This window comes from Rhinoderma darwinii, chromosome 6, assembly GCF_050947455.1.
Source record: "Rhinoderma darwinii isolate aRhiDar2 chromosome 6, aRhiDar2.hap1, whole genome shotgun sequence".
NCBI classification, from domain to species: Eukaryota; Metazoa; Chordata; class Amphibia; order Anura; family Rhinodermatidae; genus Rhinoderma; species Rhinoderma darwinii.
In genome coordinates this window covers 99,224,895-99,242,143 of record NC_134692.1, presented here as the reverse complement: position 1 = coordinate 99,242,143, position 17,249 = coordinate 99,224,895, and the positions used below count along the sequence as shown (strand labels likewise).

The 17,249-nt window shown below is 47.0% G+C and overlaps 1 long non-coding RNA gene across 1 annotated transcript in view; it reads right to left on the bottom strand.

Annotated features, from left to right (window-relative positions):
* The window catches only part of LOC142656391 (uncharacterized), a 100,679-nt gene that overhangs the window by 44,953 nt on the left and 38,477 nt on the right, over positions 1 to 17,249 (bottom strand). The window contains exon 2 of the long non-coding RNA XR_012849669.1: positions 1,569 to 1,659. This is a non-coding gene — a long non-coding RNA (uncharacterized LOC142656391). The remainder of the gene's footprint in view (positions 1 to 1,568; positions 1,660 to 17,249) is intronic.

Below are 17,249 nucleotides of genomic sequence, written 5' to 3'. Positions count from 1 at the left end.
TTTAATCAGGTGGTAACTGTAACTGACTGTCAGTAAGGCATGGTGGTTAAAACATAGAGAGAAGCCCCCCCCCCCAACATGTTTCGCTACAAACGTAGCATCCTCATGGGTTCAAATAGGGCTACTGACGGCGTGTTACTAATCCACCCTTCTTAAGACCTCGGGCCGCCATGACAGTGGGCGTCGGTCCACAGGGACCCAATGGAACGAGGCAAAGCAAAACAGCCCTCATCTCTGGGACAGACAGGTCGTAGGACCAATCAAAATGGCCGATAAACTCCACCTATCAGAAACCGAAGCAAGCACGCCTGCGCACAAGGCATTCAAGTGTAACCAGAAACAAGAAGTGCGAGAGGACGAGAAGTGTGCATGTCACTGCACTTAGAATATTGGGAGAAGAGTTCAGTAAGGTAAGTGGAATAAAATAAAAACAAAACCTGGAAAGGGAACGTCTATGTGTTAGGTTTGCTAATGATTACTGAAACAATAAGTGCGGAAAAACCCACACTGCGCATGTGATATCACTTAGAAGAATAAAAATGAGAAAATAAAAAGAGGAATTCCAAAATACGGGACAGATAAACCAATGTGAAAGATACCAATATACTATCGGTGTGAGTGTAAAAGAGTATTGTGGGACAAGGGAAATGATGACAAATAACGTCTATAAAAACGACGAAAAGGTGTGTGGCACAGTGAAATTGTTATAGAATTAAGGAACTAGAGATCCAGAATGCTGGGCGCAGAAACAGGATCACTGCGCACGTTACAACACTTAGAGATATACTGGAAGGATTCAGTGGTACAAATGAATAAAATTTGTGAATATACTACCAGAAAAATAATAGGGTGCTGATATGAAATGCCAGGAAGACTAAACCTGGATAGCACCCTATGGATGAGTCAGATAGAGATTAAATCATATCACAATTAGGTTAATGATTGGGTGGAGATTAGGGAAAATGGGGGAAAGGTAAAAAAAATGATGAGACAAGACTGGAAGAAAGGGGTTTTTATATCCTAGGTATACAACTAGGGCTGTAGATATAAAACACCATGTGATTGGTCGTATCCTGGAGTGGTACTCACATGTATATATATTTTAGATCACAGGTGAGCGATAATCAGAAGAAATAGATAAGCAACGGTGGTCAATATTGATAGAGACCCAAGAATGGGATCAAAGGTAAATGCCCCCTTGAGTCAAAGGAAGGCAGCATATGTGAAGCCCTCATTGAGACCATAAGGGCTCAAGGAGCACAACCTGTGGATCCACCGAGCTTCCTCCTGAAGGAGTTTCTTGTCAAGATTACCAGCTCTGGGGCCCAGTTATAATTGGGTGACCCCCCAGATTTGGAAATTTTTGGTGTTCCCATTATGTGTGGATCTGATATGTCTAGATAGTGGAGTGTCTTCATTATTGTTGATTGTACTGATATGTTTGGAAATCCGTCTTTTCAAATGCTGCATAGTTTTGCCTATGTATAATTTTGGACAGGGGCATCGTATAGCATACACGACTCCACTGCTCTGGCAATTAATGAATTATTTGATAGCAAATGACTTACCGTCAACAGGGTTAGTGAAGGTCTTGGTAGTTGGCAATATATGTATTGAGCTAGGTTCTGGAGCCGTATGTGTCAGAGCTTGGTACTGGAGCTGTAATTATATAGAATATGTTTATAATAACAAAATTGCAGGGCGAATGGAATTGTTTTCAATTCATTGTATATTTAATGGGAACCTGTCAGGTAGTTTTAACCCCTTGAACCACCAACATGCAGTAATACATGACCTGACAATATTTCCAAACATTCCCTTGTATGTTGTTTTCAGATGCAGAAAAACCTATAAAATCAACTTTTAAAACGGCGCACACTATATGCTAATTACTCATTAAAGGGTCATAGGGCAGTGCCGCTATCCTGAAGAGTCACATAGTCCTGCCTCTAAACCAAACTTTCCATGAATAATTGACATCTATCTCCCTGGTTGATAAACTTTCTCGGACGCGCCATTGCCTTGTAATACTTGGGAATGCACCGTGCAGCGAGGTGTAATCTGCCTGGCTGCACCACACATGCTCGCACAAGGTAATGGTGCATCCGCAAGAGTTGGAGGAGGCTGCTAGTGATGTACAACAGCCAGGGGGATGTCAATCAAAATATGGGGAGGCACAATTTTCAATTTTAGCCTCAGGCAGCAGAAAAGCTAGAAGTGGCCCTGCAGACAGTGGTGAACACAAGCACTAACATTACAATAACTGCTGCCTCCTGGTATTTAAAACCACATCTTTCCAAGATTTATTGCTGAGTACTCTGCAATGATGGGAAGGAGCACTGCAGAAATGAAGTATAGTGTTTTGTTGGCCAAGCCACAGCTAATCAGCTCTAGACTTGTTTTCTGCACTGATGCCAAGCTCATTAGCGCACATTTCTGGCGCCACAGAGGAAAAGAAGAAATAGTACATGCCCAGTTTGCATGTACAAATCAAACTTAAAGCTGGTTGGCTGAGCATCAGCCAATCAGTGATGGGATTGCTCTTTCTACTGCCCCCTGAGCACAGCTTCATTCCGGCTGCCGAGGAGAAGGAGACTCCAGCCCCTGCGAGGTATGTTGCTGATGGCTGTAGCGCCAGCAGGTTTTTTCTTGATCTGCTTCAGCTTCATGTAAGCTGCAAGCAGCCTTCTACAATGAAGGGGGTAGGGGGGCATAAGGGAGCGTAAAGGACATGGGTGATGCACACAGTATCTGCAAGTAACCTGCTTGTGGGGATGTCCAGATACTGTAGAGAGGAGGAGCTATAGGGTTAAAAGTTTGAGCATCAAGTTATGGTTAATTTGAGCCACAGATGGGAGGAGCTTTGTAAAAGGGGCGTGGTTTTGTGTGCACATGGAGGGGGCATCTCAGGTAAAGATGCCCAAGACTCAGCAGTCTACAAAAGAAAGCAGGTAAATTTAGCAATGTCAGTGAAGTGTTGAATTAATTTTTGTAGTGTGACTGGTTGATGTAGTGTTAACAGTGTATATCATTTGTATGAGTGAAATATGCAATATGTGTGAGTTTTATGCCTTCTTCTAATGTATTAGTGGCATTTGTGTGCGTGTTGTTTTTAATGTGAGTGTGAGTGGTATGTGTGGTAAGGGTCTAGTGTGTAAGTGTTATGTGAGATATGTGTTTAGCATTTGTGTGGTGTGTGTCTAGTGTAAGTAGTGTATGCGGCATGTGTCTAGTGTGTGGTACGTGTTTAGTGTGTGAGTGGTGTGTGCAGCATTTGTGCCAGGTGTTAATAGTGCGTGTTCAACATGTGTCCTTGGTGTGGAAAGACAACATGCGGCATATGTCTTAGGTATGAGTGGCGAGAGTGAAGGTGTGAGTGTTGTGCGTGCACATGTATCCTAGGTGTGAGTGGTGCATGTGCTGCATATATCTATATCCTAGGTGTGAGTGGGGAATGTGTTCTAGGTGTAAGTGGTGTGAGTGCGCATGAGTCATAAGTGTGAGTGATGTGCATGTGTCCTAGGTGTGAGTGGTGTGTGCGCATGTGTCCTAGGTGTGAGTAGTGTGTGTGCGTATGTGTCCTAGGTGTGAGTAGTTTGCGTGAGTGTGCATGTGTACTAGGTGCACGTGGTGTGAGCGCGCATGTGTACTAGGTGTGAGTGGTGTGCGTGCGCATGTGTCCTAGGTGTAAGTGGCACGGATGCAGCGTGTGCCCCCTGCAGATAGTGCCCCTAAATAGTAAAAAATAAAAATGTGCATGTGTCCAGCTTGTGGGTTGCATCTGTGCGTTATGTGTCCAGCATGAGAGTGTGCGTGTGTGTGTGTGTGTGTGTGTGTGTGTGTGTGTGTGTGTGTGTATATATATGGCTCAATATAAAAATTAAATGATACTATCTAATTACAGTATGGTGATATTTTAGCATTGTATAATGGTATAATTTGCAATGTTTATACGTCAGTATTAAGCCATGATCATGCAATAAGGATTTGATTAGGACTAAGTCCCTGATTCCACACCTAAATCCCTTTCAAATCTACTAATATTCTGCATCCATTATAATTGAATAGGCTATTTTATATACCATTCACATGCAGCGGAATAAGTCAGCTTGAATTTTTTTCCACTCCACAAAAAAAAAATCCTGTTTTAATAATGAGCATGTTCATTAGTTTTTTGGAAAAGGAGTGGATTCGTTGGCATTAGAGCTCTCAGGAACTATTCCTCTTTTCATTTACACCTGTTTTAACCCCTTCCCGATATTTGTCTGATGTATACTTACAACAAATGGATGGCAGCGGCTCAGAAGTTGAGTCGGTGCCATCATCCCTGGATGTCAGCTGCATCTTACAGCTGACACCCTACTGTAATGGCGGGGACCAAACTTAGCTTTGATCCCCGTCATTAACCCCTTAAATGCAGCGGTCAAAGCGATCGCTGCCTTCAAGGTGTTTGCAGCTCATCAACACCCCAGCAATGAAATCACTGGGGTGTCGGTGGCTACAATGGCAACCGTAGAACTAATAGTGGCCTCCCGGTCTGCCTAGTATGGAAAACTTTCAGCCGTCGCCTAATAGGTTTCCGTAGCCACCGGCAAGATGGTGCCGTCTCAGGAGATGAGCCGGCATCATCAGCGGTGGATATTAGCTATATGTTACAGCTGACTTTCACCTGTAATGGCAGGAACCGAAGCTTGCTCCGATCCGTGCCATTAAGCCCTTAGATGCAGCGATCTAAAGCGATCGCTGCATCTTTGTGGTTGTCACCAGATTGGCAGCTGTGCCCTGCAAATGCACGACTGCCTCCTGCTTTGCCATTACGGAAGCAAATTATGCCCCGCCAGGAGGCGAAGCCTAATCGGCTTGATGTCAATGAATGACTGACAGATCGAATACATTGCACGACATAGTTAGTGCAATATATTAGAAAAATAATCTGACAATTGGACCTTCAAGTCTCCTAGAGGGATTACAGAAAAGTGTAAAAAAAAGTCTTCCTTTTTTTCCTTATCAAGTCCTTTATTATTGAAGAAAAAAAAAAAAAAAACATACATATTTGGTATTTCCGTGACCATAATGGCCTAAACTATAAAAATATTATGTTATTTATTCCATGCAGTATACAGCGTAAAAAAAACAACACCAGAAATTCTGTTTTTTGGTCACCTTTCCCTACAAAAATTGAAATAAGAAGTGATCAAAAAGTCTCATGTATCCAAAAATTGCACCTGTAGAAACCATAGCTCGTCTTGCAAAAAACAAGCCCCCATACAGCACAATCGACTAAAAAATTAAAAAGTAATGGTTTTTACAACATGGCGACAGAAAAAAATACATTCTTTTTACAAAAGTAATTTTATTGTGCAAAAAGTTGTAAAACATAAAAAATTACTATAAATTAGGTATCGCTGGAATCATACTGACCTGCAGAATAAAGTTAACATGTAATTTATAATGCATGGTGAACGCTGTATAAAAAAAATTATGCCCGAATTGCTGTTTTTTGTTACCTTGCCTCCCAAAAAATAGGATAAAAAGTGATCAAAAAGTCACATTTCTTCTGTTTCAAGAGGATATTTATCGGGGCCCTAAAATTAGGGAACCAGGAAGAACAGTGCCCAAACATATCTGCTGGAAGCGAGGGTGCCCGTAATATACCAGGATAACACTACCCAGCAAAATTCCCCAAACTGCAAAGGTGCCGAGTGCAGACCAAAAGGAGGATAAGAAAGGACACCATTTGTCAGTGTGACACTGGCCTGTGCAGAACGGATTGCTCCACAGCTTAACACACATTATGGATTATTTGAACCCATATAACACCTGACTATGCACCTGATGTACTCTGCCCTGCTTACATGTACCCCCACATTATAAACTGAAATACCAGTAAAACTCCAAACAAAGCAACTACCAAGAAAATTCTACGCTTCAAAAGCCAAATGGCACTCCCTCCCTTCTGAACCCTACAGTGTGCCCAAACAGCAGTTTACTTCCACATATATGGCACCGCCATACTCGGGAGAACCCTTTTAACAATTGTTGGCATATATGGGGACAAATTTTAATTTTTACTTTGCACCATCCACAGCGCTTTCATTTATGGAAAAGGCCTGTGGGGTTAAAATTCTCACTACACCCCTTAATAAATGCCTTGAGGGGTGCAGTTTCCAAAATGGGGTCACTTCTCAGGGGTTTCTTTTTATTATTTCACATCAGAGCCCTGCAATTGTGAACCAATACTGTGTAAGTCGCTAAATTAGGCCTCAATTTCACATGGTACTCTTTCACTCCTGAGCCCTGTCAAATGTCCATGCAAAAGATTAGTGCCCCAAGTAGGGTGATTCTAAAACCAGGAAACAACGCATAATAATTAGAGAGCTGTCTTGTTATGGTGGCACAAGCTGGGCACCATATATTGGCATATCTATGAAAAAAAAAACATTTTCACTCTGCATAATCGAGTGCACACTAATTTCTGCAAAACACACGCAGGGTTAACATGCTCACTTCAGCCCTGGGTAAATAACTTGAGGGGTGTAGTTTCCAAAATAATGTCACTTCTGGGCGGTTTCCGCTGTTTTGGTCCCGCAGGAGCTTTGCAAATCCTACATAGCGACTAGAAACCAATCCAGCAAAATCTGCAATCCAAAAGCGAAATAGCGCTCCTTCCCTTCTGAGCCCTGCCGTGTGCCCAAAAAGCAGTTTATAACCACATATGGGGTATTGCCATACTTTGGAGAAATTGCTTTACATACGTTGGTCTGCATTTGCTCCTTTATTTTTTGAGAAAATGAAAAATGTTGTGCTAAAGCTACGTTTTATTTGAAAAAAAATGTATTTTAATATTCACTGCCCAATTCAAATAAAATCTATTAAAAACCTGCGGGGTCAAGATGCTCACTACACCCCTAGATAAATTCCTCAAGGGGTATAGTTTCATAAATGGTGTTTCTTTGTTGGCGTTTCCACTGTTTTGGTTCCTCAGAGGCTTTGCAAATGCAACATGGCCGACGCAAACCATTCCTGCTAAATTTGAGCTCCAAAAGCCAAATGGCGCATTTTCCCTTCTAAGCCCTGCCCTGTATCCAAACAACCGTTTATGACCACATGTGAGGTATTGTTTTACTCGGGAGAAACTGCTTTACAAATGTTGCAGTGCTTTTTCTCCTTTAGTCCTTGTGGAAATGAGAAAGAATTAGCTAAACCTACATTTTTTTTGAAAGAATGTAGATTTTCATTTTCATGGCCTACTTCCAATAATTTCTGCAATAAACCTGTAGGTTAAAAATGCTCATTATATGCCTAGATAATTTCCTTTAGGGGTTTAGTTTCCCAAATGGGGTCACTTTTGGGGTATTTCCACTGCTTTGGCACCGCAAGAGCCCTTCAAACCTGACATGGTGCCAAAAATATATTCTAACAAAAAGGAGGCCTAAAAACGACTAGGTGCTCCTTTGTTTCTGAGGCCTGTGTTTCAGTCCAGTAGTACACTAGGGCCACATGTGGGATATTTCCTAAAACTGCAGAACCTGGGCAATAAATATTAGGCCTTATTCACACGAACGTGTCGGTTTTGCACGCACAAAAAAAAACGCTGCGTTTTGCGTGGTATCTGTATATGGTGCTTGGCTGCGTGATTTTCGCGCGGCTGGCATCATTATGACACTCTGTTTTTATGTTTACAAACCGAAAAGCAGGAGGTGCTTTTTTGTTTTCATTCATTCTTTTTACTACTGTTGTGCGAATCACGCGTGGCACCCGGAAGTTCTTCGGTGTGCCGAGCGCGATTTGCACGCACCCATTGACCCCAATGGGTGCGTGCTGCGCAAAACACGGGCAAGTATAGGACATGTCGTGAGTTTTACGCAGCGGACATATGCTGTGTGAAAATCACGACCTGTCAGAACGGCCCCATTGACCTACATAAGTCCGTGCGACGCGCGTGATTTCCACGCGCATAGCACAGACGTAATACACGTTCGTGTGAATAAGGCCTTAGGTTGTGATTCTCTGGTAAAACTTTGTGTTACAAAAAATTGGAATAAAAATGAATTCCTGCAGCAACAACAACAAAAATGCAATTTGTAAGTTTCACATCTACATTGGTGTAATTCCTGTGAAACCTCTAAAGGGTTAAGAAACTTTCTAAATGCTGTTTTGAATACGTTGAGGGGTGAAGTTTTTAAAATTGGTTGACTTTTTGGGGATTTCTAATAAATAAGACCCTAAAAGCTACTTCACAACTGAACTGGTTCCTGAAAAAATAGTATTTTGAAAACGTGAAAATTGCTGCTAAAGTCCTAAGCCTTGTAACGTCCTAGAAAAATAAAAGGATGTTCAAAAAACAATGCCAATCTAAAGTAGACAAATGGGGGATGTTAATTAGCAAAAATTTTGTGTGGTATAGCTGCCTAACTTACAAGCAGATACATTTAAATTTAGAAAAATTGTAATTTTTGCAATTTTTCACAAAATTTTAGTGTTTTTCACAATTAAATACTAAAATGTACTGAGCACATTTTAACAGCAACAAAGTCCATTGTGTCACGAGAAAACAATCTCAGAATTGCTTGGATAGGTAAAAGCATTCCAAAGTTATTACAACATAAAGGGAAACATGTCAGATTTGAAAAATGAGGCTCTGTCAGGAAGGTCAAAATTGGCCAAAGCGGGAAGGAGTTAAGAACTCTCCCCATGTCTTGTAGAGCTGAAAGGTGATCCCATGTATTCCAGCCAACACTGGCGACTGCATATGTCCTGCGGTGGGTGGGCCTGTGTGCTTAAAAATGCCAGGGTTGATTTAAAGTCCCAGTCCGGCCCTGGCACTGGACCATGTCCCCCCACAGATACAGCACCGCAGCAACAAAAAAATCACCACACAACACCAGAAAAAAAGTTAACAGATGGAGAAAGCTCATCTTTCCTTGTAGTCTCAGGGGACAACTGATAACATTTAGGTAGGAACACTTTTCATGCAGTTTCCTGCTATTAAAAACATCTGGGCCAAATGGGGGTGGAGTGCTGGTACCAGAGCAAAGAGACAGATTATATATACATCCACAATGGAGAAAAGAAAACCTGGACTGCACATCCACTTGCTATGCTTGATCTATTGCAGCTCAGCAAAATAATATGTACGAACGTGAGATTCTTAGGGCATGGCCACACGTGGCGGATTTCCTCCGCAACTGTCCGCATCAATGCCGCACAGAATCTGCGTTGCAGATTCTGCGGCGGATCTGCCCAAAATGTGCAGAAAATTGATGCGGACTAGCTGCTGCGGACTGCGGGAAAAGGGCTTCCCTTCTCCCTATCAGTGCAGGATAGAGAGAAGGGACAGCACTTTCCCTAGTGAAAGTAAACGAATTTCATACTTACCGGCCGTTGTCTTGGTGACGCGTCCCTCTTTCGGCATCCAGCCCGACCTCCCTGGATGACACGCCAGTCCATGTGACCGCTGCAGCCTGTGCTTGGCCTGTGATTGGCTGCAGCCGTCACTTAGACTGAAACGTCTTCCTGGGAGGCCGGACTGGAGACAGAAGCAGGGAGTTCTCGGTAAGTATGAACTTATATTTTTTTACAGGTTGCTGTATATTGGGATCGGTAGTCACTGTCCCGGGTGCAGAAACAGTTACTGCCGATCGCTTAACTCTTTCAGCACCCTGGACAGTGACTATTTACTGACGTCTCCTAGCAACGCTCCCGTCATTACGGGAGCCCCATTGACTTCCTCAGTCTGGCTGTAGACCTAGAAATACATAGGTCCAGCCAGAATGAAGAAATGTCAAGTTAAAAAAGCAAGACGCATCCGCAGCACACATAACATGTGCATGACAGCTGTAGACTTCATTGCGGAAATTAGAATCTCCATTGAAGTCAATGGAGAAATTCCGCCATGAGTCCGCCACTGCTCCGCAACAGACAGAGCATGCTGCGGACACCAAATTCCGCTCCGCAGCCTATGCTCCGCAGCGGAATTTTACGCATCGTCTAAACGAACACTGCTAAATTAAAGTGGAAGTCAATGGACAAACGGCTCCGCTGCGGATTAACGCTGCGGAGTGTCCGCAGCGGAATTTAAGTGAAATTCCGCCACGTGTGAACCCAGCCTTAGAAAACATTTTGATCAAACTGTATAAGCCCACTTGCCACTTCACGGCAAACACTTTAAATTCTCTAAATATTAGGCTGTGTTTCCTGGTTTTAAAAACACCCTACATATGACCCTAATCTTTTTTCTTGACATACGACAGGGCTCAGGACTGAAAGAGCACCATGTGCATTTGAGGTCTAATTTGGTGATTTACACAGCATTGGCACACAATTGCAAAAGCTCAGAGGCCAAATAGTAAAAGAAGCTCACAAAAAGTGACCTGATTTCAAAAACTACATCCCTCAAGTATTTAATCTAGGGGTGTAGTGAGAATTTTGACCCCACATGTGTTTTTCAAAAATGAATGCGCAGCATATGGTGCAAAGTGAAAATTGCAATTTTACCACAGATATGCCATTTTAGTGCCCATTATGTTGTTGCGAGCTTGGGTCACAGAAGACACACACCCCATAAACTGTTAAGCGGGTTCTCTCAGGTATGGAAATGATATGTGGAAGTAAACTGTTTGTGCACTCCAGTGGCAGATTAAGTGTACGATGGGCCCTGGGCTGTGGACACAAAATGGGCCCCCTCCTACTCCCTTACATGCAATGCAACCCCCCCAACCCATTTTCCCTTGTGAGACGCCTAAACAACGCCTTTCTTCTTTGAACGTTATTAAAACTTTAAAACAAACAATCTTATAAGTAATTTTTTTTCAAATATAAAACCGTAGTATATGAACTTAGATGTGATCAATAACAGCTCGATCCAGAAGAGGCCGTACTGAAAGAAGAAAAAAGGAATAAGGGAAGGCCTCCATGACTAAAATAGATGGGAGGGACACAGAGTTGGCTGGCCTATGAGAGGAAAGGGGGGGGGGGACAGCAGGAGGGCTTGAGTGAGAAGGGGTGGGGATTGAAGGGGATGTACCTGTTTCCTGTTTGTGCTCTCCCTCTCTTCGCCAGGACACAGAAGCAGGAACATGTTTGTTACCCCTGCTGCGTCTGATGAGGAGGCTATGGAGCTGTTGCGGGCCGCGGCAGCCTCTCAGGGTCCTGGATGGCTCGGAGCACGAGTAGCGACGCTGCTGCAGGGACAATCGGGCGCTCCGGTCCAGGAGCGAGCAGAGTCGGCTGGAGCAAGCGGGGAGCGCTCTGTCATGCCGGTGGTCGCGGGGCTGCTGGAGCAGGCCGAGGTACAGGACCGGCGTACCAGGGGGTCGGGCAGGAGAAGAGGAGAGCCCGTTTCCCCCATGACTCAGGCCAGGGCTGGCACTCCCGGCGTGACGCGCAGCACGAGGCGCTCGCGCCCGCCCGCAAGGCTGAGTCCTGAAGACATCCCGCGGGCGCGGCGGCGCAAGAGGAGCCCATCAGTGGACCCTGCAGGCCAGACCCCAGGGCGGCCTGCCGCTGCTCTTTCGTCTGGTCCTGGGAGGAATCCCAAAACGCGGCAGCGCCCGGCGGCAGCGGCGAGGAGGACGCGGCCTTCACTTCCGGTCACATCCTCTCCTTCTTCAGCACGTGGCGGAAGGGCAACGGCGACCCTGCATGGTGATGTGCCAGCCAGAGGGTCGGCTCATGGTGTCGTCGAGGTGGAAACGACCGGAGGTCGCAGGATGAGGTCGGTGGTTGGAGTGCCAGGGACGGAACAGCTTGGAGCTGGTTCAGCGGGACGGATGAGGCATGAACTGGACCTCGGCCAATTGGATGATGCGATGTCACCCCCCCTTTACTCAGACGAAAATCGGAATTCCCCGTGCACACATTGCCAATGCGGACAGCGCCAGAGGGAGTCCGGAGCATTGGAGGACGGTGAGCGGCGGGCCTCTCCACATGGACATGGGGGTCCGGCTGACGGGTTCACAGCCCCTGGGCAGCCTGGTGAGTTGACACCTACGTTACCATTTCCAGCTTTATTGATGTCGGGTATCGGTGTAGAGGGTGTCGAGGCGGTGGGCGTCGCGGCGGAGTCGGGGGTCCCGTCGCTACAGGCGGGTGCGGGGGATAGTTTGGCGGAGTTAGTGGGATGTTTAAAAGTGTTAGTGGGGCGGCTAGGTGGTTCCCCTTCCCAAGAATCGTCAGGTGTGGCGCCGGCCGCGGTGTGGGGGGGCAGTGTTGGAAGCGCTCCGGTTCGTCAAAACGGTGGGGGGTTGAATGCCGGGGCAGCGGTGGCAGTGGCGGCGGCGGTTCAAACAGACTCGCCAAAGGAGGTTGATAGGGTGCGTCTTGATGATCGTGCGCGCGGGGAGGTTTATGTTTGTTATGAGGGCCCGTTAGGGGCGCATTTAAAGCAGGAGGTAAAGGAAAGGATTTGGAAGGACGAGTATGTGGAGATTTTTTCCTTGCTTCCGCTGGAGAAGTTTAATTTAGATAAGGTGAAGCGGGATGAAACAAAAAAGGATGAGGAAGAAAAGAGACGGTACCGGTTGATTCCAAAAACGTTCGTCAATTGATTGCAGGCTTTTGCAATTTTGGCGAGCGTTATTGGGGAAAAGGCGCCAGATAATTGTTCCGGCTTGTTTTGTTATTTGGATGCGGTGGGGGAGGCGCATCGGGTTTATGGGGGCCAGGCCTGGCTTCGTTACGATGAGCAGTTTCGGCAGAGGAAAGCGGTGCGGCCGAATATACGGTGGGACCATAAGGACATAGCCTTATGGTTGAAAGTGACGGCACTTTATAAGCAGGGGCAGTCCTTTCCCGGGAGCGGGAATGCAGCAGGAACTGACGGCGGGGGTAGTCAGGCCTCAGGTTCAAAATTTGGGACGTGTTGGCAGTTCAATGAGGGGCAGTGCAAATTTGGAGCGACGTGTAAATTCAAGCATGCGTGTTCACATTGCAGCGGGCAGTCACATGGAGCGTCTAAATGTTTTAAGAAGGGTAAACGACAAGGGGGAGCCAGCGGTGCGTCTGGTTATGGGGGAGACTCCGGTGAAACTCATAAAGATGGCCCCCTTTCTAAGTAGGTACCCCAATAAGGAGGGGGCGCGGTTGATTAGTTTAGGTTTTGGTTACGGTTTCGTTATTCCGCCCCCTTTGCATGAGGTCCCTTTCACGCAGCGCAACCTTAAGTCGGCATATCAGCATGCGGGGGTAGTCTCGGAAAAAATCCGGAAGGAGATTGATCTGGGCAGAATGGCGGGCCCCTTTAGCACGATCCCAGTTCCAGGTTTGGTGGTGTCACCGTTAGGGGTGGTTCCAAAACGAGAAGGTAACAAATTCCGGCTTATTCAGCATTTGTCCTTCCCGAAGGGGGCGTCGGTTAACGATGGCATTGACCAGGATCTCTGTTCTGTGGTCTACACGTCGTTTGATGCGGCGGTAGCGTTGGTACGTGGTTACGGAAGAGGGGCTCTGATGGCAAAAACTGATATTCAAGCGGCGTTTCGTTTGTTGCCGGTTCATCCGGACAGCCAGAGGTTGTTGGGATGTTATTGGGAAGGGGATTATTACATTGATCGATGCCTTCCCATGGGTTGTTCGTTGTCGTGCGCGTACTTTGAGGTGTTTAGTTCTTTTTTGGAATGGGTAGTCAGGGAGGTCGCGGGGGTGGAATCAGTTATTCACTATCTCGACGATTTCTTGTGCGTTGGCCCGTCGTGTTCGGGGGTTTGCGCAAATTTGTTAGAGACGGTCAATTGGGTGTCAAGGGAGTTTGGTGTACCCTTGGCTGTGGAAAAAACTGAGGGTCCGGTGACGACCATTTGTTTTTTTGGGAATTACTATCGACTCCGTAGCAATGGAGTGCAGATTGCCGGAGGATAAGTTGGGGGATTTGCGGTTGGTAGTGGAGCGAGCGTGTCGGATTAGGAAAATTACGCTACGTGAATTACAGTCCTTATTGGGGAAGTTGAATTTTGCTTGCCGCATCATGCCGATGGGCAGGGTTTTTTGTCGGCGGTTGGCAGCGGCGACGGCGGGGGTTCGGGAACCCCATCATTTCATTCGTCTGGCTGCAGAGCACAGGGAAGATTTACAGGTCTGGCTCCATTTTCTGGCACAGTATAATGGGCGCTCTCTTTGGATGTCCCGGGCGTTAGATAGCTTCGATTTGGAATTGTTCACTGATGCGTCTGGGGCGGTGGGGTTCGGGGCGTTCTTTAAAGGTCAATGGTGCGCGGGAAAATGGCCGGTTGCATGGGTGGAGGCGGGACTGACGCGTAACTTGGCCCTACTCGAACTGTTTCCCATCGTGGTGGCGGTCACCATTTGGGGAGACAGGTTCCGGGACAAAAAAGTGCGTTTTCATTGCGACAATTTGGGGGTGGTGATGGCTATAAATAATACTTCGGCGTCGTCCCCTCCAGTGGTTTGCTTGTTGCGTCAGTTGGTGCTTTCCTGTTTGAGTTTAAATGCATGGGTGGTGGCGGTGCATGTTCCCGGGGTAGAGAATTGTATTGCTGACGCGCTTTCTCGCTCGCAGTGGGATCGTTTCCGGCAGCTGGTCCCGGACGCGGAGTTAACAGGGGTGGACTGTCCCAGTCATCTGTGGGAGCTGGTATCCAGGCGGCAGGTGCATTGATTAAACGTTCACTGGCCAGTGCGACGTGGTCGTCGTATGCGGCTGGATGGAGGCAATGGGAGGAGTGGGTGAGATCTTTGGGGGATGTGTGCTCGGATGATGATAGGATGGTGGCCTTGCTGTTTTGGTTGGGGGATGCGTTCGCCCGGGGTTGCACGGTCGCTAAGGTTAATCGTTTCGTGGCGGCCATTGCTTTCGGTTGTAAGTTACGGGGGTTGGCAGATATCACGAAGCGGTTTTTGGTGGGCCAGGCATTGAAAGGGCTGAGACGGGGTGTAGTGGTGAGGGATAAGAGGCGTCCCGTGTCATTTCAATTGTTGTGTTCCCTGGAGGTGGTGGTGCGGCAGGTGTGTCGTTCAGAGTATGAGAGCAAGCTTTTCCGGTTGGCTTTTGCGTTAGCCTTTTTTGGAGCTTTTCGGGTAGGGGAATTGGTTTCCCCCAGTTCGGTGAGAGCGGGGGGCTTGTTGCAGGATAATGTCGATTTGTATGAAGACAGGGTGGAGATAGTGTTGCGAAGGTCCAAAACGGACCAAGGAGGGGCAGGACGTCGAGTGGTTTTGCTGGCGGTCCCAAAGAATCCGGTTTGTCCAGTGTTGTGTGTCAAGGAGTACTTGGCGGGTTTAGATCTCTCAGACGGGCCGTTGCTGCGGCACGAGGATGGCTCGTTTCTGTCGCGGTATCAGTTTATTTCGGTTTTCAGAAAGTGTCTGGTGGCTAGCGGGGTGCAGGCAGAGCAATACTCGTCTCATTCTTTCCGCATAGGGGCAGCGACGGAGGCGGTGAGATGGGGTTTAGATGATGCAGGCGTGCAGCGGATAGGGCGTTGGGAGTCGGCGCGTTTCCGTTCCTATGTGCGCTTGAACATGTTGTGATATATTGATGTATAGCATGTTCCGGGTGCGTGCGTTTCCGCCTGAGTATTAATGGTACGCGGCAGCAAGAGGTGGTGCGTGTATGTTCTTCATTTGTTTTGCAGGCCGTGACTCATGCATGGTGTGGATTATGGGACATTCTTTTGTGTACTGGGGTGCCCTTCGCGCGGATGTACGGCCGGACGGTCGACAGCTTAGGATTCCGCGGGACGCGGCGGTTGTGAGGTGGATGGGTATACGGGGAATGACATGGAACAGGGTATTGCCCGAGTTTCACAATTTTGTACTGCTTGACAGGGCGCCGGAGGTACTGGTGTTGCATGTGGGAGGCAACGATTTGGGTATACGCCCTTTCCGGGAGTTGGTACGGGACGTCAAGCATGATTTGCTCTGCTTATGGGCAACTTATCCTAAATTGGTGACGGTGTGGTCTGAGATAGTCCCTAGGAAGAACTGGCGGATGGCCCGTTCTGTGGGAAAAATTAACAAGGCTCGCATTAAGGCTAATAGGGCCATATCGAGCTTCGTGACGCGTAATGGTGGGGTTGCGGTGCGCCACTGGGATCTGGAGGCTGGGACAGGCAGCTACTGGAGAGAGGACGGTGTGCACCTCAATGAGGTGGGGATGGATATGTGGAGTCTGGCTTTGACCGATGGAATTGAGCGAGCGGTGGGAGTGTGGAGGAGCTCGCAGGCGTGAGGTGGTCAAGGCCTGTTTCGCTTTGGCGGGGGGGAGTCCTTGAAGTAGGTCGTAAAAAGTGGTGGGGGGGAATGCATCACGGGATGCACCCCCAATTTGTCGGCTTCTTAGGGTGTTACCCCTTTTGAAAGCTGGGTTATATATATTTATATATATAAATATATATAAATCTGCAAAAAGGTAATTTGGTGCTCCTGGGCCGGGTTACGGCTGGGGGTAAGGTATTTGTGGGCAGATGGCCAAAATTAAGTATCGGTGGCTTCAAGGACTTGCCCCTGTCATTCTGGTTGGTTTATAATGTTATGACCCTGATAGGGTCGCAGTGGGTTATTTGTTGTTATGATGTATCCCCTTTTTTGGGGATTCAAAAATTATGGTATTTAAAGTTATTGTTATTTAATATATAAACGGCTGCTGTGGCCATTAAAATCCAACTCTGTTTCAGTGTCTGCTTTGGGAGGGTAGATTTACATAAGGGGAGAAGCGACTCGACTTATTTGAGTCAAGAAGAGGCCGTACTGAAAGAAGAAAAAAGGAATAAGGGAAGGCCTCCATGACTAAAATAGATGGGAGGGACACAGAGTTGGCTGGCCTATGAGAGGAAAGGGGGGGGGGACAGCAGGAGGGCTTGAGTGAGAAGGGGTGGGGATTGAAGGGGATGTACCTGTTTCCTGTTTGTGCTCTCCCTCTCTTCGCCAGGACACAGAAGCAGGAACATGTTCCCGCCCGCCCGCCCTGATGTGGATCGGTTGACCGCGGCAAAAGGTTGCTGCGGATGGTGGTTCTTCTCGTCAAAGTTTATTTGCTTATTGACATTTGTCTTTGGGGGAGGTAAAATTTTGTCATTGCAGCTGCGGGGGGGAGTCCTTGAAGTAGGTCGTAAAAAGTGGTGGGGGGGAATGCATCACGGGATGCACCCCCAATTTGTCGGCTTCTTAGGGTGTTACCCCTTTTGAAAGCTGGGTTATATATATTTATATATATATGGTGGTCATCTGCAAAAAGGTAATTTGGTGCTCCTGGGCCGGGTTACGGCTGGGGGTAAGGTATTTGTGGGCAGATG